Here is a 24,708-nt window from a genome sequence, read left to right on the forward strand (position 1 = left end):
TATATGGAGCAAATTGTTTAAGATTTCTGCTGCTGCTCGTATTACACAATCATTATTTTTTATTTATCATAGAGCTATTCTCACTTCTGTTAGTATCGCCAAATTCTCGCCCTTATCCGCTACTCTTTGTTGGTCATGTTCTTCACATACAGGTACACTTAAACATCAATTATATGAATGTCCTTCTGTTTTAGCTTTCTGGAACTCTGTTTGGAATATTTGCATGTGCATGTTTCATTGTTCTGTTCCCTTATCATTCTTGAACGTGTTTTTAGGCTCTGACTAAGTTGATATAGATATTGTTCCTTCTAGTGCTAGATTACTTGATCTTTTTATTGCTATTGCGTTTAAAGTGATTTTATCTTGTTGGAAGGATAACTCCAAATTATCTGTTCTTACTTGGTGGAACTTCATATGTGATGAACATAGGATTGCTATTGCTTCTTCCTCTTCTGTCTCCTCTAAAATTAAATCTGATCTTCTTTGGCTCCCCTTTTCCAACTATCTTTCATCCGCTTCTTCTGTCTGATTGCTGGGCCTTTCTATTCTCTTGCTTTTATTCCTTACTTCTCCTATCCTGATTTTCTCATTTTCTTCTTCTTTTTCTTTCTTTATTCTTCCCTCTTCTTTTCTTTCCCTTCTCTCCTTCTTATTTTCTCCTTTATCTCTTTATCTCTTCATCTCTTCTTCTTTTGCTGAACCGTTATTTTATAGCTTTTCTATGGCTCATATTGTATTTCATTCGGTTCTCATGTACTATGTTATCATTTTTGTATAGTATTTTGTTCAAACAAAATAAAAACTTTCTTAAACTGAAAAAGGGTTTGATGAATTTTTCTTTTACTCTGATAAGGGCTTAGACACCTTTGGGGGTCTAGATAATTTACAGGGCACTTACTCCACTAAGCCAATTAATGACCATTTGGGGAGGGGAATGTTCAGCCCAGATGCCATAAAACACCCATGCAGTTCTGAGTGTTGGCCTCTTACTCACGTGGCAACATTGATTAAACAGGGGTGAGAAGACCTCTTGAGAAGCAACATCAAAATCTGATGTGGGCTGAATGCCCCAGGCCAATGACAAGGCATGTCAGACACCAAACCTGGAACAGGACTTAATAACATTTCTGTTTGAATCAGATAAAGACCCAAGAAAGGGCCTAGATTGGTGCCTGAAACAGAGTCAGGACTGTCTCTTGGATGTCTTCGTCCCTTTGGCACGAATACTGGACATGGCTGAAGAAGCACATATCAATGACACTGAAGTAGACCTAGAGCACATAAGATGTTGGAACCAAAGATCGATCTGCAAGTTGGACAATGCCAGTGCAGGTCTGATATCCGAAAGAAAGAAGGCCATCCTTATGAGAATGAGCCCTAAACTCGCTGAGTTTGCCAAAAAAGAACAAGAAAGCAAGTTTGTGGGCCTTCTCTTCAGACACAATTTTATTAAGTACTTGGGCAAGGCAAATACATGTCCACCTTCACAACCTTAAACAAAGCCCAATATAACTTGAGACATGTATAAGGGCCGACAAGAGGGGACTGCACTGCTTGGCGAGGAGTTAGAAGGTCCCATTTTTCTATACCCAAAACCAGAACTCCCAAGGTTCGAGGGATTATGGCAGAAATTTCCAAACCTAATCAGGTTTCTACAAGCAGAGGGGATGATCTAGAGCAAGAGGAGGAAGAGCTAGATCTCAAGGCTCAGGATTTGAAGGTAAGCAGAACAACTTGTTCCGTTTCTTTTCAAGTAAAGGTCGCCAGAAGGCTACAACTTTTCCTTCACAAATGGAGAGAAGTGACAAACGACCCCTGGGTTCTGGAGACTATATCAGGTTTCAAGATAGATTTCTGGGAAATTCCTTTTCAGGTTTCTCAGCCCGAGAAATTGTCTTTGACAAAGAGAGAATGGATTTGGTGGATGTGGAGGTTACTAAGCCCAAGCGGTAAACTTCGCTTGTGGAGTTTGCGGTATTTGGGCACTCCGTGGAGAAATGCAGAATTCCTGTATTCCCCCATTCAGGCGCGAAGCCGGAGTTTTGTTTTCTGTTCCTGCGCTCAAGTTTTCTTTTTGCTCTCATCCCCAAGCACCAAGACTCTCGGGCTGCTTGCGAGCATGTGTGCAATACTTCTCACACCGCTAGCGAGCTCCCGCAAGACTTTGCTCTCACTTTCACAGCTTCTGGCCGCAACAGCACCAATCTAGCATTTTTAGTGCTGATCGCATACAGAGTAGTCAAGTACCTTTTCTGCTTGCGAATGCAGCTGAGAGGCATTTGGAGTAGATTTTCTCCTCAAACTGGCCATTGACATTGGTTTTTTTGTGTGAGAGAAGCCATTTTTTAAAAAACATTTCTTTTCAAACCAGAAGGAAGTGTCCCAGAGACCCCAACTTCCTGTTCCTGTCCAGCAGGCTCCTCCCAGTTTTTTGCTCCTCGGTCACGTTTCATTGGGATTTGGAGCTGGAAGGATCACTCTCCTTATCTGCTGCATAGATACCATTTGATTGAAGGACTTTGTTTTTGAGATATCACAAGTAAGTTGAAAAACCAGTGTATAAGGGTCTTGTTTGTTTGACTGGGGCATGCACTGGGATTTATTTCTACTTTTATTCGATTTTTAAAATTTATTGTGGTGGGTGGCCTGCAGTTTTAGTAGGAGCCTACAAATGTTTTTTTTTTAATGAAATGTATCTTATTTTGGAAAGGAAAAATGTTCCACAGTTCAGTACATTTTCTTCTCCATGTTTTTCAGTTTGTTTGCAATATTGATTGATTTAATTCACTATGTGGCCTTGTCTGCCAACGGGCTTTCTAGCCGGTAGGCCCTTTACTACTCATGGGTGCATGAAACAACAGTTCTGTGGTGTCTGTAGAATTAGAACAGCATTTAGGCCATGGATGGAACTGGATTAAAATTCAAAATTTGTTTCTTGCAGTATTTAATGTTTCATGTTTTTTCCCCTGCAAACAGTGTCTAGGTGGGGTAATGCCTTTGGAGGATGTGTGTTGTGAACATTTTTAGCCATGTTAATTTTTGTTTTTGTCATTGCTGAATTAATGCTGTGTTCTCTGTGCTACCATGCATCTTTTGATAAGCCATTACAAAAATGGGGTTACCCAATACTGGTCGTGGACCTGGGTTCAATATGATACAAAAGGCAATGGTCCTAGACCTATATTTCCAAACCGATATATATCAAATTCACAGTAATGAGCCCTAGAGACAATTTATGAGCATGAAAAATTAGCTTGCAGTAATCAATACATCTTAGAACTAAAGAAAAAGTGTAACAACCGAATAAATTATACTTCACCGAGTATTTATTTTTATTTCATAATGTGAACAGTTATTTATTTACTGTATCAATTGAAGGAGAGGTAGGAAAGGTAGGTTGCTACAAATGGACCGTGCAGAAAAGGGGGTGCTCAGGTGCTTAAGAAATTAAATAGAATTTCAGAGTAGTGAAAAACGGAGAAAAAAAATAAAAAACATTCACATGCTAGACTGGTTATGCATCCCAATACTTCTTTGCCTTGCCACGTCGGATTAGACAGAACTTTTTTAGTGCAATTCATAAATATAAAATATGTATCTTTGGGTGGCACGTATGTCGGTATTGTGAAGTCTTCACATTTGATTAAGACCTGCAGATGACTCCTTCCATTAGGGCCGATTTTTAATATACCAGGCAATAAATGTAGAATGGCTTGTATCGACAATGCCGGAATCCGTGTTCTGTCCGCGTTGGCTGGAAACTGGGTTACGCCAACATTGGCGGAACACAGGATGCCGGCATTGTCGATACAAGCCATTCTGCATTTATTGCCTGGGATATTAAAAAATGGCCCTAATGGAAGGAGTCGCCTGCACGACTTAATCAAATGTGAATACTTCACAATACGGATGCTGGTTTCTGCCGCTTTAAGCCAGTTGCTTCAATTGCTTTGGGATACATTAACCATCACTAACGGAAGGAGATGTCCACTATGATTTACCATTTGTGAGGAATTCACATCCCGCATAACTCTGTGGCTGTATGACACGACCATCACACCTACTTAGGTTGCCCACACAGTACTGAAGAAGACCCGCAAGGCCGAAGCCATGAATCTCCCTCGGAGCCGCAAGTCGGGTCAAAACGTCGATGCCCCCACAAGTAGCCTGGATCACGAGCTCTATTCTAACATGCCACCCAAAGATACATATTTTGTATTTATGAATTGTACTAAAAAAGTTCTGACTAATCCGACGTGGCCAGGCAAAGAAGGATTGGGATGTATAACCAGTCTAGCATGTGAATGTTTTTAATTTTTTTCTCCGTTTTTCACTACTCTGAAATTCTGTTTCACTTCTCAAACACCTGAGCACCCCCTTTTCTGCATGTTCCATTTGGAGCAACCTACCTTTCCTACCTCTCCTTCAATTGATACAGTAAATAAATAACTGTTCACCTTATGATATAAAAATAAATACTCGGTTAAGTATAATTTATTCGGTTGTTGCACTTTTTCTTTAGTTCTAGAATGTATTGATTACTGCGAGCGAATTTTTCATGCTCATAAATTGTCTCTTGGACTAATTACTATGAATTTGATATATATCGGTTTAGAAATATAGGTCTAGGACCATTGTTTTTTGTATCACCTTTTAATTAGCCAGTATGTGTGTGTTTGGCATAGGCCACCATTTGCCTTTGTTGTTCATTATGCCATATGGCCTGGGGTAATTTTATATAGTCAGTGTCCACCCTAGGTCAGCATGTGTTCTTTGTTTTCCAGGCCTCCTGCTTGTTGTTGTTCTGACCATGTGGCTGGTGGACATTTTTTGTAGCCAGCCAGTGGGCTTTCCCTATAGGCCTGCATGTCTTCTTTGTTTGTGGCCATGCCTCCTTGCTGGTTGTTGTGACCATGCGGCTGGTGGCCATTTTATGCAGGAGCCAGTGTGCTTTCACCATAGCCCTGCATGTCTTCCCTTTTTGTGATGTGGCCTCCTTGCTGGTTGTTGTTGTTCTGACCATGTGGCTGGCAGCCATTTTCTGTAGCCAGCCTGTGTGCTTTCCCCATACACCTGCATGTCTTTTTAGTTTGTGGCCATGCCTTCTTGCTGGATGTTGTAGTTGTGACCATGTGGTTGGTGGCCATTTTGTGTAGCCAGCCAGTGTGCTTTTCCTATAGGCCTGCATGTGTTCTCTGTTTGTAGCCATGCCTCCTTGCTGGTTGTGGTTTTTCTGACCATGTGGTTGGCGGCCATTTTGTGTAACCAGCAAGTGCGCTTTTGTCAATGGCCTGCATGTCTTCTCTGTTTGTGATTGACCATGCATCCTTGCTGGTTGTGGTTGTTCTGATCATGTGGCTGGCAGGCCATTTTGTGTAGCCAGCCAGTGTGCTTTTGCCATAGGTCTGAATATGTTCTCTTTGTTCCCCATGCCACCTTGCTTGCTGTTTGACCATGTGGCTGGCAGCCATTTATGTAGCCAGTCAATGTGCTTTTGCCATAGGCCTGCATGTCTTCTATTTGTTCCCAATGCCTTTTTGCACCGTGTTGTTGTTGATGACCATGTGGCAATGGCAGGCAGCCATTTTGTATATCCAGCCAGTGTGTCCCTTTCCCATATGCTTGCATGGATGGTTGAGCAATGAGATAGCAGTTTAATAAATTAAAAGAATATGCTTGAGGCTAATGTCACTTATTTATAATTTTTTATTTTAATTGTTTTCAATTATTGTTTTTTCTTTTTTCAATTTGGTAGTTATTTTTTCTTTTTTAATATTTAATATTTTTATGTTAGTTTAAAAAAAATCCCCATGTATTTTACTTGACGATACTTTTTTTTAACCATTTTCATAACATCTGGCATCAATGAATCAAGCTCATATCTGCTATAGGTTCACAACAGCATTTATTGTGTAAGGATTATTCTATTGTTATTTGTCAGCTCCACCTCCCTTAGGGCCGCATTCCACATAATACACATAAAACAAACAGTTAGATCTGTATGGTTTGTTGTTATTGTTGCTCTTTCTTATCCTTCCTGAGTGTACACCGTGAAAGTTTATGTTGGTGTTGTTTTCCGTTTTACGAATGAACACTATGATTAAAAAATAATAATGGTATGTTATGTTATGTTATACAGGGTTTTGTAACGCGCTCAAATACTCAAGAGTGTCCTGGCACATGCGCAAACAGTGAGAAAGTGGGCAGAAAAAAGAAAATTACTTAACCATTTTGAAGAGGTAAGTTTTTAATGTTTTTTTAAAGAGCTTGAAATCCTGAGTGTGCTGAAGCTCCACAGGAAGGGCGTTCCAGGCTGCTTTCACAGAAATAGACTGGCTACCTAAACGCACCCTTCAAAACCGAGGGATGACAAGCCGACGCTGAGTGGCAGAACAAAGGGGGCGGTTCGGCTTATACAAAACAAAGCGTCTCCCCAGATACGCTGGCCCTTGACCATGAATGGCCCTATGAGATAAAATGAGGGCCTTAAATGGCACCCGCTGGGCCACTGGTAGCCAGTGCAGATCACGCAGATCCTGCCGGACACTAGATCTCCGCGAGATGTTAAATAGGAGTCTAGCCACGGCATTCTGTATGATCTGGAGTCACTTAACCAGAAAAGCCAGGATGCCAATGAACAAAGCATTGGCATAGTCAAGGCGGGAGAGGATGAGAACACGCGCTACCATTTCTTTGGCCTCCCTCGGAAGCAAAGGAAAAAACGTTCAAAGAGCCTTGCAGGTACCAAAGCAGACTCCAGTAAGTTTTTTAATGTGTTCTTTAAACCTTAAGTTTTCCCCAAACCAAACCCCCAAGTTTTTTGCCGGATCTCCCACAGAGTTGGGGTGAGGCACATTGGGAGGCCACAACGATTCTACAAAGTTACCACAATAAATGATATTGTTTGCATGTACTACTGCTTCAACTGCAACAGTGCCACGTTTCACTGAATATTTAGATGCACAAGAGAAAAGACATCACCCAAAGTACTGCCAGACAGAAGGGCTGTGCACGACGTGAAGCGTGACTGTCTACTCAATGCGGTCATCTCTTCAGCTTGTTGTGAAGCGCTACTTCTAACTGACAGTTTCAAGATGGCCCCAAAGACAGGTGCTGCCAAGAAAGTGGCAAGTGGGGAGAAGCAGAAGCAGCTTTCTATTACTGGCGTGCAGATCGTAACCTTTTTCAGGAAAGTTGTGTCTGCCGCACCGGCCTCCGGTGAGCAAGCTGAGACCAGCACTCCTGCATCAACAGCACCAATCCCCAACCTAAGCCCAGGACCATGTCTATCAGTGAGGCAGGCAGTGCAATCATGTTGACGCCGACAAGTAGTGATGTTGAATTGGATTTGTCCCTTTCGCAAAGTAGTACACAATCATATCAGGAAACACAGCAAAGTAGACAGCAGCCAGCAATGGTACATTTGTTTGATGTTGGAGCAGAACAGGAGTTTGAGCTTCTTTCAGAGCAAGTAGTTGAACCTCCACTTTTAGAATCATTGGCTCCCAGATCTCCAGCAAGGAAAAGGAAGGGTACTACAGCACCATGTTCTCCAAGCCCCACTTTTGATGATGATTGGGACATGGAGTGGACCCCGACACTGACCAGGAAACAGCAAGAGAGGCAAGGGAAAAGAAAAGTTCCAGAAAGACTTAGACTTATAGAAGGAGATGATGAGGTAGTCATGGTGGAACTTGACAAAGAGGAATCCGACATTGCAATTCAATGAGCTCCAAGGGATGTGGCACAGGTAGCACCGCCACTAGCTCCTATATTTGCAAAGCCCCAGCTGGGACCTGCACCAACCCCTACCTCAGGGCAAGCAGAGAGGCAGTGACGACATGCCCACCCACCTCCAATTCTTCTTCAGGCATTGGCATTGACCCAGTAAAAAAAGTACTCCTCCCCAGTTTGGTTCTTTTTTACAGTTTGCAAACAGGGGGAGCGCATTGCAGTATGCACCATTTGCCACACAAATGTTCATTGAGGTAAGCCTGGTACACATTATGGTATTGGAGCCCAGGTGACCCATGTGAAAAAACACCACACAATCAAGTGGGAGGAGCACCTTAAAAAAATTGCTGAATGTGGTCCCGGTGATGGGAAGAGCCAGGGAACATCAGCTCGAAGTCCAATCAAAGGGGAAGGTGCTGATGATAAGGAAGAAGAAGGTGACATCTTCACACAAATCAGCCCTGTCCCCAGCAGTGTGCCAGCTGCTTCACCCACCTCAGTGACTTCCCAGTGCCCCAAGAAAAGAAGAGAATCCAGGCTACTATTACAGGCATGTTTAGGCAGGAGGGGCCCTACGAAATAAATCACCCAACCGCAAGTTTGTACAATGGGAACAGGCAAAAAATGTTAGCGCTGGACCTCCTCCCTTTTTCTTTGTTGGAAGGTGTTGGATTCTTAGAATTTGTGGCAGCCATCTGCTCAAAATGGAAGGTTTCAAGTAGGACCTATTTTGTAAGAGTGGCTGTTCCAGCACTGCATCACGATGTGCTGCAGTTGGTTGGACAAGCTTTGCAGCAAAGTGTTGATCACACCATCCACCTGACAACAGACATGTGGACCAGTTGCCAGGCGGCTGATTACATGTGCATCACTGAATACTGGAACTCTTCTGCAGGGGTAAAGCAAAATATATCTTCAGGTGTTGGCCCTGGAGAACGTTTTAAGAATGTTTGGCAGAATACAACAGTGGCAATGTTCACAATGGAGAAATCACATACAGCTGTAAACATCTTTGAGGAATTTACCAGCAAGGTGTATGAACGGCTGCGACCCAGAGGTCTTAGAATTGAATTTGCTGCCACAGACAATGGCAGTAACATGGTCTAGGCCATTTCAGACGGAGGCTATTTCAGGGTACTGTGTTTGGCCCATTGCATGAACCTGGTGGTGCAAGACTTCCTCAAAAAGTAAGACTTAGTCAGCAACATACCTGACCACCTGCAGAAGAAACTGCATCTATTTCAGCCATTTTTGTAAAGCCCAGAAGCAGCTGCGGAATATTCAGCATAATAATAGAGCACCAGTTAAAGCCCTGATATAGGAGGTGCCACCACATTGGAACTCCACCTTTTACATGCTGCAACGTCTGTTTGAGCAGTACAAACAGATCAATTACTATGTCATTTAAAGAGGAGGGGATGCAGCTGGGAAAGCTATGACCATGGATGCTGACAAATGGGACCTAGTCAAATGCCTGACACATATGCTACTCCCTTTTGAGGTTTTCACACAGGAAGTTAGCAAGGAGGGACAGTATGATGGGCCAAGCAATCCCGTTGTTGCATCTCTTACAAGACCAAGTAAAGAAGGCGTCTGAACGGTTCAGCCCTGCAGGTGCGAATGTAAACACAGAAGCACAAGCCTTGGTTGAGACCTTAGTCCTGCGATTGGCTTCTAATTTAAGGCTGCAACATGACACCATCGAGTCCAAAGAGTGCATATGTGCCACACTACTTGACACATGGTACAAACCAATTCTGCCCACTTTCATCCCTTTTTCTAAAGGGGATGTTTTAAAATACAAGAAGTGGATTGTAGAGCAAGCCGGAGATTTGGAAGAAAGTCCTATCTCCCTTCTACCTTACTACAGCAAGATGGCCGAGAAACATGTCAACGCACACCTGTCCAACTACATCGAGGCAGCGGGCGGCCTAGACCACTCACAATCTGGTTTTAGGCCCAACCATAGCACCGAATCAGCCCTTCTGTCAGTGACAGATAACATCAGAATGTCACTTGACAGAGGGAGCTCAGTGATTTTGGTGCTATTGGATTTGTCCGCTGCCTTCGACACGGTGTCGCACGAAGTTCTTCTCGGCCGTCTGAAGGGAGCTGGAGTAGAAGGGACCGCCCTTGCGTGGCTGAAAAGCTTCCTCGAAGACAGACAACAAGGTGTCAAATTAGGCTCCTACAAATCTGTCTGCAGGAAGCTCACCAAGGGGGTGCCACAGGGCTCATGTTTAAGCCCCACGTTATTTAACGTATATGTGGCCCCCCTGGCAGAGATTATTAGATCTCACGGGTTCTCACCAATCTCTTACGCTGACGACACTCAGCTGCTTTTCCCCTTTCAAACAATTACACCTGCAGTCATGCAATCTTTCCAAGACGGTATGAAAGCGGTGGCAGGTTGGATGGCCCAGAACTTCCTCCAATGCAACGTGACCAAAACTGAGGTCATGTTGTTTGGAGGGGCCACCCTGCTCTGGTCCCCGGAATGGTGGCCACCTGAGCTTGGACCTGTCCCAGCGCCTAAACAAACCATCAAAAACCTGGGGGTACGCCTAGACCAAACTCTGATTATGAAAGATCACGTCAGTCAGGTTGCGGGAACGTGTTTCCGTACAATTGGTCTTCTACGGCGTATCTTCCCTTTCCTACCAAACATCCATAGGAAGACGCTGGTTCAGGCACTAGTCCTTGGACGGGCGGACTATTGTAATAGTCTACTCATTTCCGCCAACCAGGAACAACTTCGCAGACTGCAGGTGGTACAGAACACCGCGGCAAGACTTATCCTGAATGCTCCCCCCCGTACCCCTTCCCGCCCCCTCCTTTCCCACCTTCACTGGCTCCCAGTGCAACAGCGGGTTCAGTTTAAACTCTGCTGCATCATGCATAAATGTATCTACGGGTCTGGTCCCAAATATCTGAAAGATATTTTCTTTCCCTACTCTCCTGGACGCACTCTACGCTCCAGCAACATTATGTTGCTATATGTACCTAAAGTAAACAGAGCAAGACAGGGTGGCCGTGCCCCCTCCCTTAAAGGTCCAATGCTGTGGAATTCCCTCCCCCTCCAGCTAAGACAAACTTCTAACCTTCTCAATTTCAGGAAGAAACTGAAAACTTACCTATTCACACAGGATTAATTTAGCCTCCCCTCTACCTTTTCCGATTTATAGTTGCTGTTTAATTTACCCAGAAGCCACGCGCGGAGATACCCCTTCGGGGCTGATTCACGCGCGATACAAGACTATAAATAAATAAAATAAATAAACTTTGAGTCCCACCCTGCAGTTCTGAGGTGCCGCCTTCAACTCCCAGAGAGGGCAGTCTTTTCTCACAGCAACCAACAACACCATAAACCAGAACACCAGCAACAAAAGCAAAAAAGGACCTCTGCATTGTATTGGTTTCAATTGTCAGGCCTCAAGTCTAGTGCAGAGGCAATGGCAAAACAGGTTGAGCAAGTGACAGCAGCAATGCCCATCCACAGGATGTTGCAGAAGTATCTGGATGATCCAAAAGAGGTCTATGTTGATCAAAATCCATTGATGTATTGGTATGGGAAGATGCATCAATGACCAAAGCTCAGCAGGCTGGCAATAAAGTATCTGGCTTGTCCTGACGCCATTGTGTCTGCTGAATGTGTTTTCAATGCAGCTGGTGCGGTTGTCACAGTGAGAAGGACCAGTCTCTTGATTCAAAATTTGGAGAGATTGACTATGATCAAAATGAACCAACAATTTATATCACACAATTACACCGTTCCTGAAACAGCAGCAAAGGAAGAGGAAGAGCATGTTTGGTCCGAAGTTGAATCAAATGTGTTAGCTGACCAATTTTTGGGTAAACCACCTGAGTTGGAGGACAAACTGTACTTCCCAGATTAGGTATGCCAGTGCCCCTATGGAACTTAAAAAAAAATCTTGTTGAACTTCTTTCTTTGCAAAAAACAAAAATAATTAGAGGAAATTATTATTTTTGTGCCAGATTTATGCTGCCCCACCTTTTTTATTAGTCACATATATACTGCCGATTACAGTTGAACCAGTGTGCATTGAAGACGCCTCCGCAAATCCTTCATGAAATTGGGGGCAATGCCTGCCCCCTCGAATGCCTCTAGCCTAATGTCTATTCCTTTTTACTTCACTTAGCGCTAGAAGTGCTGCCCAATAAAATTATTTATTACCTGCAAGACTGCCTGACAAGACCAAATTCCCTACCCATGCTTGGAATGGATGAGGCAACTTCAGCTATTGCAACGATTAGTGGCTGATTGCGTGAGTGATGATTTAAGTTGATTGATGATTCATGTGGTGGCAGACACGAACGGAGGGTGTGTGTTGAACTGTAATATGGGAAATTTCTTGAGATGAATACTGATTTGTATTGTTTGGGTGCTCATTTTTTCCTGTAGGTGGGGATCAGCCCTTTCACACTTAGCCAGATTTAATTAATTGCAGGGTGACATCATTTTTCTGGTTCTTCAGAGACCAGAGCCGTCACTTTAGTTAACAAACAAAAACCTATACGAATACTGCAACTCTGTTTCCTTCCCTACTTGTTCTTTAACAGCAGCGCACTGCACTCCACATCTATCTTGCTCAGGTCATTGTGATTCATGATGATGAAGATGATGATTGTTCTGGGACGGTGTTATGCAGAGTCAGGATTGGAGGAGTATCATGGAAGAACTCCGGGCAAGAGCTGCAGGACTACTTCATCAATAGCTAGAAGCAAGAAGTTATCGAGTATACTATCGACTTCATTCAAAGGTGAAACCAGAGCCTGAGGCCTAGTACTCAGCTGTGTGAAATAGAGAGAGGTACGTTTGTGAAATACTGCTCTGTGTGTGTGTGTGTGTGTGTGTGTGTGTTGGACTATTTTCTTTTTTTACCCTGCCTCTGCCCCATGGTGATAGCTTTCCCACTGCCTCTGAGTCTTCTTGATTCAGTCCTCAAGGAGCTTGCCTTACTTCTGTCCTTCTCCTTGACTCTAAATACAGTTTATCTTTTACAATTTGCAGGCCTTCTTCTCGTTTACTTCACAAACAGATGGCGAAAGCTAAATGAGCTCAACGACACTCATGCATACCTACCGGACCAGTGCAGACAGGCCCCAAAGAGTGGCCCTTCCTGGAAATAATGCAGACAAACCACCCAATTTTGACACACAGTATCATTTATCTTTTAACAATCATATTACCTAAGAGAAGTGGGTGGTTGGGACAGAACATTTAAATATATGGTAAATTGGATCTTGGGGCAGAAGGACTGTTTGCAATGCATGTTTCTGTACTCTGTCATACTCATTCCTTTGTTTCCTTCTAACACCAGATTGATGGCAAATGATGTGCTGCTGCTTTTTGCCCAAATGAATGTTGGTCTTGTGTTGTAGCGTTTGTCTTTGTCAAACCTTTCCGCAAATCCCATTACTCATCCATTCATCAAACCCTTAACCCTCTTTCCCACGCTGTGTGATTTATTGAGGTGTGGCTTCAATGACACCATCAATAGATCACACACTTGATGGGGCCGATGTGGTGAAAGCAACACCAACTTACTGTAGAATTGTCTGAGCAGTAGCCCACACCAGCCCATTACCAAGCCGCACATTAAAAATGAACCACATGTTTTTAGATATAGAATCAAGAACATCAGTCGTCAGCATCATCATTCAGGCCTTCTGTTGCCTAATAGTAGACGCCTAACCTAAACTTGTCGACTGCAGACTTTGAGTCCATACAAATAATACTGCTAGCTCCACATTAGTCAAAACTATTTTTTCTATTATAGCACAATCAGACATTCTCATTGTGTCATCACCTAGTTCTGAGGTGGTGTCAATTCTTTGTAAATGTTTGATAAATGTATAACCCACTTACTCAGTCTTTCTACTTCCTTTTAGTTGCCTACGATGGATAATCAATCAATCAGATCAATCCTACAGTTGCAGCTCACCTGGGTGGAACTGGAAGTGGGACCTTGCTTGTGAAGTTTTGATGCCTCCCCTGTTATTGCTGCCTGTATATTCAGGTAAGACAACTAGGAGGGATGTAATTTAACTTAGTAAGAAATAAATTAACTGCTCCTGTTTTTTATCTAGCTAGTTCAGAACGTCAACACCTTAGAGGCCATCATGGCAGCATACCCCATAATGGTCAAGATAGTTAGAGAAGTATAAGCCTGGACTCTATTATTAAGTTGTACACTCTTTCTTAAATTACAAGCACATAAACAGGCTGTGTAAAACTACTTGAAGGCAGCCGTGCAAAGTAAAAGAGAGAACTTCAGGAATACCTGTAGATTAGAAAAAATAGTTTTCCCCTTTATTTATTTACCAAGCAACCTACCCTCTCCACCCAAACAACATGCCCACCGGTCTCCCAAACAAAACTGAACCAAGCCCCAGACCTCAAAATTTCCAAGAAAATCTCTCCAGTCCCAACTCCCTTCCCACCATCTCCACCCAGCCCACAAAAAACCAAATACCTCCCACCAAACCAAAAAATCAAAAAAGGGCTAAAAGAGGGCATTCTGGATGTCGGTCCGGAGCTGGTCCAGGCTCTGCTCCATCAAAGTGATCCGGCCCTCGATTGTTTCCATTGTGGTTGGGGTGGCAGCAGTTGGCAGTCAGTGGCGCTAGCAGTGGGCTGGCCGGGACGCTAGAGGGTGGGGTGTACTGGCTGCACTGGGGCATTTATTTCCATCTCCTCCTCTTCCAGTACCACAAGCCGCCGGTATTCCTGCTGAATATACCGCAGCCTCTGCTGCTGCAAACTGGCTGCTACCTCCTGCCTGGTGGGTAGTCTGGCTGGACCAGTAGGAGCAGCTACATTGAGAAAAACAAAAAAGACACATTTTAAGTAATGCTCTGTGCAAACAATTGTTTTAAATGACTAAGTGGCACAGTAGCAGTACATTGCTAGTACCCTAGGGCCATTGGAATGTATTTGATGTGATTATGGTTAGGAGTGTCACAAGGCCAATTTTATGTTTTACCCATGCATGATGCCAAACCTAAAAAAGCACTGACTGTGTAGCAGAAAAGTATTAACAGGCAGAGAATAACATCACATGATTTAAAAAAAAAACTGATTTGATTATTTTGTTTCTTATAAAGGATTTTCAAGTAACTATAAACAGAGTGAGACACATTGAGTTGAAAAATAAATGACTTCTCGTTGACGAGTGCAGCAATATGCACTATACGGAGAACAAGTTGTGTGTGGTGCTAAAACAATGAAGCCATGCCCATTGCTAGCCAGTGACTCTGCTAGTTTGGTTCTGTCTGCAGCTGTAGTTAACAATTAGCTATTTTTAATTCCAATGGCCCTGCTCTTCACCAAATACATTTCTCTTGCTACCCTGTCTTCAAAGAGGCAGATAAATAATAAATAAGATACTACATCAGTCAAACACCTCATGTATGAAATGCAGACATTAATATAATATCATGTTTGCCGCAAGTAGACGTTGACGAAAATGAATCTAATGGACTGCACTACAGGTAAATGAACTGACTATATAGATTTTATTGGGCACATTCATCACTGTGCATCCCTTATGCCAAACCTGACATCAAATCATGCACCTACTTCCACTTTACTCTGTGGCCTTACCCGCCCACACATATTTGCAACAAATTAATATGCTGGGCAGTAACCAAAGAAAGGAAACTTGATTTTCTCTGCTGCAGGGGGTAAGGTAGAGGAATTAGAAGACATGTTGGGTACAACCTTTTTAAATATAGTAGAAGGGCCACTACACTGATCATCGATTTATCATAATTGGCTTATTCAGTCACGGTTCAATTCAAAAGGGAAAAATCTGAGCAAGTGTAAATTAAATCTGTTATGGGAATCCATGATATATGTTCTGGAATCAATTCACATGGGTATTGCATGATTAAATGTGGCACATGCCAAGAATGGATTTTCCATTTGATAGGCTGGGATGGAAGAACTTAGGAAAAAATAAAGGAGTGAAGTACCAAGGGGTGACTACTTTATTTATTTATTTCTATTTATTTATGAGACTTATATAGTGCCTAAATCACCCCATAGGGGTATATCCGCGCTGAGACTGCTTGTGGCCGTACCTAGGAAGAGTTAGAACAATGCAGTTTTCAGGAGTTTTCTGAAGGACAAGAACTTTGTACCCTGGCGCATCTGTATGGGTAGTTGGTTCCAGTAGCTAGATGGGAGAAGACTTTGCCCTCTGTGAGTGCCAATGTGACTCGCGGAATGCAGAGGAGTGCTTGGTGGCTTGACCTCAGGGGCCTGGCTGGTGTGTATCTGACCAATTTTTGGGCTAGATAGCTAGGGCCCATATTGTGTACAGCTTTATACACTGTGCAGTAGATTTTGAACTTAATTCTATTTTTTATTGGGAGCCAGTGAAGTTTGCAGAGAAACGGGGCAGAAGGGGTTCTGGGAGGAGCGTTGCTGCGGTATTCTGGACTATTTGCGATTTATTTAAGGATTTTTCTTTGGCGGAAATCAACAGGGCATTGCAATAGTCTAGGCGGCTGATGACCAGTGCCTGGATTAAGGTTTTTGGGTGGCTGATGGCAGCAAGGGAAAAACCTTGCGGAGGATACCCAGAGTGTGACAGCATAGCCTGGTAGTGGTGTTAATGTGTTCCTCTAATGTTAGTTCATGTTCAACTCGCACTCCTAAGTTTTTCACTATCTGCTTTGGGGAAGGGGTTGGTCCTAATTCCCCTAGCCACCAGTTGGGGGACCATCTCACTTTTGCTTCTCCGAACAACATGATCAGTTGAAGGAAGTTAACCCTCATCCATTGCACGATGCCTTTCATTCCTTCCGAAAAGGTGTCTTGAATGTGCGGATTGATTTATCAAAGGATAGGAGAAGTTGTGTGTCATCAGCTTAGGAGATGGGGATAAATCCTAGTTTTTTTAGTAGCCCTGCCAAGGGGGTAACATAGATATTAAATAATGTGGGGCTCAAACAAGAGCCCTGCGGAACCCCCTTGGTGACACTGGTGGTCTGGGAATGGTAAGGGCGAGGTTGATTGTTTGTGTTCTATTAACTAACTAACTAGTTGGGCGAAGGGACAACACACCTTGGGGCATATTTACAAGGGAAGTGGCGGAGTGAGGCGTTAGCCTTCCAGGCTTAACGCCTCAGTCTGCCAATTCAGAAACACAGGGCTGCACCATATTTGCAAGAATATGGTGTAGCCCTGTGTTTCTACCTGCTCTAGCGCTACACTTAGCTGCTTAGTGCCAATGCAGGCACCCTTGCCAAATACAGCAAGTCAAGGAAGTAGAACAAAGAATAAAAATAAATAAATAACCCCCACTTAGAAGAACCATAGCTTTGAATGATTGTGATAAACCTACATAAACTAAGTATGCAGAGTAGGTGAGCAGCAGAACGCTCCTCATGAGAAGAAAAGCTGCCTTGCTTATTCAACCAAACAATCCAAATATTATTTCATCCCTTCATTCCAATTCACCCATAGCCACCGTGATTAAGCTTTACTTTCTCCCGTACAGTCTTTCACCAAAATATCCAATGCATTTTCCACCAATTCAATACATAGCAATTCTTTCTTCAAACCATCTATTCACCCATCCATCCACCATGCACCCTTTCACCCACCCACCCCTTCACTCATATACCATTTCCTTTTGAGGTCTCGCCTAGCTATCGCTTAAGCGATGCTTTGCGAGATATTTATTGGGGCTTCTGAAAGTGCTCCCAAAGTCTGCAGGCGGATCGGGTACAGTGCATGTGCGCTGGGCACGCACACCATTTGTCAGCCTGCGTGATCACTTACGCAGCCGCTTTGATGTCCTCAGTGAGCCCCGCTGCCACTGAGAACATCAAAGCGGCCGCGAAAGTGATCACCATTTGCCATCCGAAGGATTACGTGTTGCTTCCAATAATTTTTGTTAGGTCTTCGCTAGGCTCTGGGGCGCCACTGGATTGCAGATTGGATGATACTTGTTAATTAGCGTGGCCGCTCTTCTTGAATGAGCCACGTCTTTCGCCTTCCTATGCCTTGTCATGCTCCTCCCTCTGCTCTCCTTACTCGGACTCGAAGGGAGCCGAGCATTCATCTGTGTCAGTGTAGATTGCAGCAACTGGAATCTCTGCACAGGCACTGTATACTCAGGGGGGATAACGTTTACTTTGGCCCTCTTCTTTCAGGTTGTGTGGGGACAGGCGTTGGCTAGTTCACATGCCAATGTTTTGGTCTACTTAGAGTGGGATTTACAAACAAGCAACATTTTCCTACTCTGTTAAATTGATTAACCTGTTAATTGGGGATATCTTGAACTTGCTCGTGCCCATGCTCGCTCTCTGCCCTCGGGCTGCAGCGCCGAGTCTCTCCTCCTCCTTTCTCCCTCCAATTTGTTCAGCTTTAGCTCCCAGCCACACCCCCCTCACCACAACACCCGCCGGCCCGATAAATTCACTTAATCTCCCTGTCCCACTCATTAATTTAGAAATACAGAGAGAACTTGTAAAAGGTACTGCACGCGTTTGTGAACAGCTACAAAGTTATAACTCAGTGAGTGTGGGCCTTATTTTCATGAACCAATCCCGTGGCTTACCCAAAATCACCTTTGCCATTACCGAGCATTGTGGGAAATTTACTATGACCACATACTTGCGTTTTACTAGCAGAAAATGTTCTTTGACTAGTTTATCCTAGTTTTGTCACAAACTTCTCTGCATTAAATATTCTCATAATAGTGTCTAGGCAGCCATGCCAAGTTTATTTGCTCTATGCACACCCGCATGTAAGATGAGCTCGATGAACCTCTTCGCAATCATAGATGTTTTGAATAAAAGAAACCATTGCCATTTGTATTTTGCTCCCAACACGGCGCCCGCTTTGGTACTCTCTTCTCCTCATTGCTGTCCTGCTCCCAGGCGCCGCGCTAATCTGTGAGCATTCACAACAACACAGGTGCCATGCTTAATATTTTAGCAGGGGCACCATTTTCATAATGTATTTCTCCTAGAGCACGTTGTAAATTTGATCCGACTTGGTCAGGAACACCGGCACCGCTAGTTACTGCTCCCTGATTGATAATATCACTGTGGACACTTTTCTCGATGGGTCTCCTTGTTATTCCATTTCATTAATTGCATTCAGGTACTGCAAATTTCTCTTCCAAATTGGATGTCTCAATGTGATTCAATTTTCTTTGTAGTTACAATCCATGTATCTCACAGCTTTTCTGGGCTACCTCTTTACACAACTCTGTACTGGGCTGCCTGCTCTGAATCAGACTGCCTGTTTGCAAAGCTCTGCACCGGACTGCCTCTTACTTTACTCTGCCTGGTTCTTGTTGCTGAACAGGACTGTCTTTGTAGAGAGCTCTGTACCAGGCTACCTGTCTACAGACCGAGCTGACCCAGAGTCTAGATCTTGTGAGGGCCTTGTGCATCTGTGTTTTAGATGCCACAGTGCATCAACGTCTCCCAGGATTACCCCGCTGATAAAGCCCGTGTGACTGGAGACCAATGGTTGCTTATTTTTAGTGAACAAAGAGGAAGGTAACATGTTTTCTTTTGCGCCCAGCCTAGTTCCAGTGGCTTTGGTCTTGATCATTTCGAGCAGGTCTATATTGTGCCGTGTATGTTTAAACTTTGTATGCTCAGATGTGTTACATATCAAAAGTTTGAAACGGAATCATGTGCAGTATTATTTTCATAATTATGTGGCACACAACCCAGAAAAGTAATGTTTAGTTAAAAATTTAGTCTGTGCCATTCAATTATGTTGAACTTGGCTGGAAGCCTGTTTGTTGTCTATAAAACAATTATTTGGTTTAATTGTTTTAGTATTGTGTGCATAGAAAAATCACTCAAGCACTACAGCATTTGAAACTAACTTGATACAAATGTCGACTGCTAGTTTTATAAAGAAGAAGGTCAGCCTAGTTCTTGCCTACACCTGGGCTAAAATAGAGATATACCGAGGAAGAACCCAGAAAAATAGAGTACCCCCACATTCACCCATGTCCATGTCCCAAATAGCTCTGAGCAAGTGGATGAGGCAAGTGAATCCAGCAATTGTTTGGACGATTGCTTCCCCAAAGGAAATTCTGAAATTCTTACATATCTTTATTTCCTATGTCCTTCTTTCTCTCCATTCTTCATTCTTTCTTTTTCCATCTTGCCTGCCTTCTTTTGCTCTATTATTTCTGTACTTTTCCCATCCATCCATCCACCCTTCTTTGTCTTCTCCATTAATCTATCCTTTCTTGCCTTTAGCTTTCTTTTCATCGATCCTTTCTCCTCTCCATGCTTTTTCCTTCCTTCTTTTTTCATCCATCCATCCATCATTTCTTCTTTCCATCCAACACCTTATTTTTTTTCTCCGGCTTTCATCCTTCACTTGATTCATCCTTCACTCTATGCAGTCATCCAGTCATCATCTTCCTCCCAGCCCATCTACCACTGCATCCATCCACCCATCTCCCCATTTATCTATCCTCATCTCTATCCTTTTCTCCATTCATTCTTCTCTGCATCCATCTCTCCATTCTCCTCTCCATCCATTTTTGCAATTACCCATCCATCATCTGTCTATCCTCCGCTCATCCCTTATCCTCCTCACCACCTCCTCCCCCCTCCCTTGCATTGCAAGATATCATATTTATGAGACTCTCTGAGGCAGAGCCTCCGCTCAAAGTCAAGGAACCATAAAGAAAATATAAATGTTTCATTTTACGACATACTGCCCAGTGACACCCACCCCTGCTCAAGCTGCTAAACTCTGGTTGTTATTGACACCCCTGTGATATACTATACATTGGCTTTACCTCCTTTTTGCCACTCTAGGTCCTGCTGCAAGAACAAATGAGCTGTGGTAGACTGCCCAGATAAGGAAATGTTAGGTTAGGCTATGAGAGAGGGGCCACAGTCTTGATGTTAACTGTGACTTTGCACCCTCAAGGCCCAAACAATCTGACCAACAGGTAACTCTCAACAAGGTGAACCTGGAACAGTACAAGATTACAGAAAAGTGTGTACATGCGAACTCTGACATCAGTGCCTGTTTTATTATTCTGTATCCTCGGTTCAATTCTGGGGTGCTTTTTCAACTTGTTGCTAGTTCATTGCGAATCTTACCGTTACTAATTCAAATTGTGTTACCTTTGGCTTATTTGCAATGCAAACTTTATCTCAATAGGTTGCTGTAACAAGCTGCAAGTCCACTACGTAAGCCCATTCATTTGCTCATTATTTTTCACATAAGGGTGCAAGATCATAAAGTGGAGTTTTCAGGATTTTGAATAGTTTCTTGTTTGAAGATGTTACTCTCTCCTGCGCACCCCACTCCTGTACTAAGGTTACGAGTGACTTGGCACCCGCCTTTCAGAGGTTCTTGCATCCACCCAATTCTGTCCTGGCACTGGTGCGTCTCAGCCTGGCACACACCGGGTGATGATCTCTGCACGTCCTTCTAGACCCCAGCTCACTACTGTTTGCAGTCTGTCACTCACCCCTCACCTCCCTGGCCCTCACCCTTCACCCCTCAGGCCTGGCAGTCACTCCTTGCACCTGGCACTCACCCTTCTTCCTCTCTGGCACTCAGCATTGACTCTCCGTGACACTCACCCTTGAACCTCCTGGTACTCATACTTCCCCTCCCTGGCACATATCATTCACCTCCCTGACACTCACCCATGTCCCTCCTGGCATTCACTACTCGCCCCCTTGGCACTCACCCTTCACCTCCATGGCACAAGCCCTTCATCCCCCTGGCCTGGCAGATACCCTTCACCCCTTGCACTCAACCTTCATCTCCCTGGCACTCACCCTTCATCCCCCCTGACCTGGCACTCAACCGTCACCTCTGTGGCACTAGCCCTTCACCCCCCTGGCCTGGCAGCTACTCCTCACCCCTGACACTCATACTTCCCCTTCTCGGCACTCACCCTTCCCCTTCCTGGCACTCACCCTTGACCCTCCTGACTCTTATGTCTCATCTCCCTGGCACTCACTCCTCACCTCTCTGGCACTCACCCTTCACCCCAATGGCCTGAACCTCACCCTTGTCCCTCCTGGCATTCACTCCTTACCTCGCTGCCACTCACCCTTGACCCTCCTAGTTTCTGTCTCTCTCCTGTCTCTCTCTTTCTGTCTGCCTCTATGCTCGATTGCCTTTCTTCTCTCTGCTCCTTGCATCTCTCCCATTCTTTTTCTGACTCCGTACCTTTGCTTTGCCTCCCTTATTCTGGGGGTCCGTCCCTCTCTGTACATCGTTCTGTATCACTTTCTACCCTTCTTTCAATTATATTGCTCCCTGTTGACCTATTTACTCAGCCTCCCCAGTGCCTGTCTCCAGTGTCTACCCAGGTTCTCCCATTAATGCCCACTCCCGAACCTGTGAATCTCACCCTCTGCTGCTTCTCTTACTCACACTGCCGTTTCTCCTCCCTACCCAGATGTTTCACTTATTCTTTCATTTTCCCTACTCAAAGGTGATCTTATCCCTCCTGTTTCTCTTACTCATCCCGATGTGTCATTTACTTTCTTTTTTCCTATGCTCTTTAAAGGTGATCTTCCACCTGCTGGTTTCTCGTGCTCTCTCGCTCGCCCTATGTTTCTTTTAGCTCTTCTGCAGCCAGATGTTTTACTTATTCTCTCATTTTCTTTACTCAAAAGTGATTGTACCCCTACCCCCTGTTGTTTTCCTTATTATCCTTTAATACTTTGCCGCCTCTCGCTGCCCCTCTACCAGCATCTTTCTAGTGCCTATTTCTGCCTTTTCGTTATTTTCGTCTCTGTTTCAGTTGGAATTGCCAATAATAATGCAACACCTAGCACCTGACTGCCTCAAACTAACTACACAACATAAAACAGACCACAGTTCTGATGCCCGGTGGAGCTGCTAGACGGCTATAGAGGAGATCGCCCTGGCTCACCACCTCGGCTGTCACCTACCCAGCTGGACATTGGGCACCGGTCTCCCCGTCTCATCGATGCAGCCGTAACTATTGTGACCTTGTTTTTCCCTGACCGCTGAGACCTGAGCAACATGGCTGATGCCCGGTGGAGCTGCGAAACAGCTATAAAGGAGATCTGCCCTGGCTCACCACCTCGGCCGTCACCTACCCAGCCGGACCTTGGGCACTGTTCTCCCCGTCTCCATGCCATGTCTCCTTTCTCCCCCTCCCTTCGACGAATTGCTGTAACATTGTTGTTTTGCCTATGTTTTACTATGCTCTGGTAACGGATGTAATTTGTAACTTGAAATGCTACAAAACATTACACATAATTTAGATCCCAGATACGCAACCCCAAATACAACACCAATGCAGCACTACAGCTTAGTTAGCACATCTGTATCTTCCAAATATCACTCTAGGCATTTGATTGGTTGGTTCACAAACTTAGACAAGCCTGGCGTGGAATAATGGTCAGTGAAAGACATATGGTATTGGATGACAAATGCAATGGGAGTGCGACCTCCTGGCCTGTTTTCCAGCCTTGCTGCTCTGTCAGGGGAAACTGCTGGTATACTATACCTATAAATGAACAGGTCTGCAGCACCCTACATTGGGGGGCGGGGCAGGGTGGTCCATGATAACCATAGCCACTGTCTAGTGAAGTGAACTGTGTTAGAGCTAGGCATAAGCAGGAAAAGGAAAGCCTTCTGAACAAACATACATGATGATTTTATTTAAAATACTAGCTTACTTGGGCCTGCTATCTGAATCTTCACGAATCATGATAGATAGCACCAACATTCCAATAGGCCAATACCACAAGATTCTACGGTCCTACTCTAAGACGTCCACAGCAATCATAAAAGGACTTACTGGGATCAGCAGAGACCTTGGCAGCAGCGCTGGTGGTCGGCTCCGGCTAACCAGCTTGTCCCGGACCCTGTAAATCGTCCCTCTTCTTGCCCTTGGGTGCTGATGAAAGAAAATAAGAAGATAAATAAAGATAGATTAGTGATTCCGTTAATAATGTCCGCAAAATATTTTATGAGAAACAAACGCAGTCACTAAAACAGATCACCTATAGTACTACTAGCTTTGACTTGAGTCTATCGACTGTCGTTAAATCCAAATTCCAAATCTTCCAAAAACGACATTTGCACCTAATGTATTGCAGTGAATGAACTTTGATTTTATCTATTCCCATTTCTCAGCAATGTTGCTGAGCCAACTCAGTCTCTCTTTTTTAAAATGCATAGATGCATACTTCACAACATCACTGTCAATCAAATTAAATAACCTGGAACTGTATGAGCTACATAAACAAAGTCACAGAGAGAACGCGCTACTCAGTGAAATACAATAGTGACAGAAGAACAGTTTGCAATGACTTCTTAATTAATCTGCCAAAGCGAACACCTGATTAATGTGATTAGGTGGCAGCACTTGCCTAGCAGAAACTAGAAACTGGATCACACAATAATATACCAGTGTAATCTTTATTAAACATAACTTACCAGCGAGTGTGAGCAGCATGCTATTCGGATTTTTTTTAGCATTGTAGAACACAAACAAACAATTATTATTCACCAAACCCAAGAATCTCAATGCCTAGCAGGTCCTGTTTGAGGTCGAGAATGTCTGCCCAATGGTGCTTCAGCTGCGGGGCGGTGCCCAGAACATGGCTGGTGCATCACACACACCAGCGCACCATCCCCCAGCACCACTGAAGCTCATTAAATGTGTACCCACTACCGGGTCTGCGGCCCGCTGCCAGCATAGAGGGGAGGTGGTGCTTCACAAAAAAAACTAGTGCTGCCACCTCCTCCTCTCCAAAGATTGCCCGGGGCTGCACACCTGGGCAGCTGTGCCACCCGCATGGAAGTCACCCTCTGCTATGGTGCTGGGTGGGGAAATAATAACTAAAACGGAAAAGGAAGGTAAAGAAAAGAACAAAGAAATAAGGAAAAAAGGTGAAATAAACTAAGTAAAAAAAGTCACAAAATCACAAACAAATGTACACAAA

The 24,708-nt window shown here is 44.0% G+C and overlaps 1 long non-coding RNA gene across 1 annotated transcript in view; it reads right to left on the minus strand.

Annotated features, from left to right (window-relative positions):
- Nucleotides 1-14,042: 14,042 nt before the first annotated feature.
- The window catches only part of LOC144783106 (uncharacterized), a 59,795-nt gene continuing 49,129 nt past the window's right edge, over nucleotides 14,043-24,708 (minus strand). The window contains exons 3-4 of the long non-coding RNA XR_013601405.1: nucleotides 23,559-23,657; nucleotides 14,043-14,571 (exon numbers count right to left, since the gene is read on the minus strand). This is a non-coding gene — a long non-coding RNA (uncharacterized LOC144783106). The remainder of the gene's footprint in view (nucleotides 14,572-23,558; nucleotides 23,658-24,708) is intronic.

Source organism: Lissotriton helveticus, chromosome 9, assembly GCF_964261635.1.
Source record: "Lissotriton helveticus chromosome 9, aLisHel1.1, whole genome shotgun sequence".
NCBI classification, from domain to species: Eukaryota; Metazoa; Chordata; class Amphibia; order Caudata; family Salamandridae; genus Lissotriton; species Lissotriton helveticus.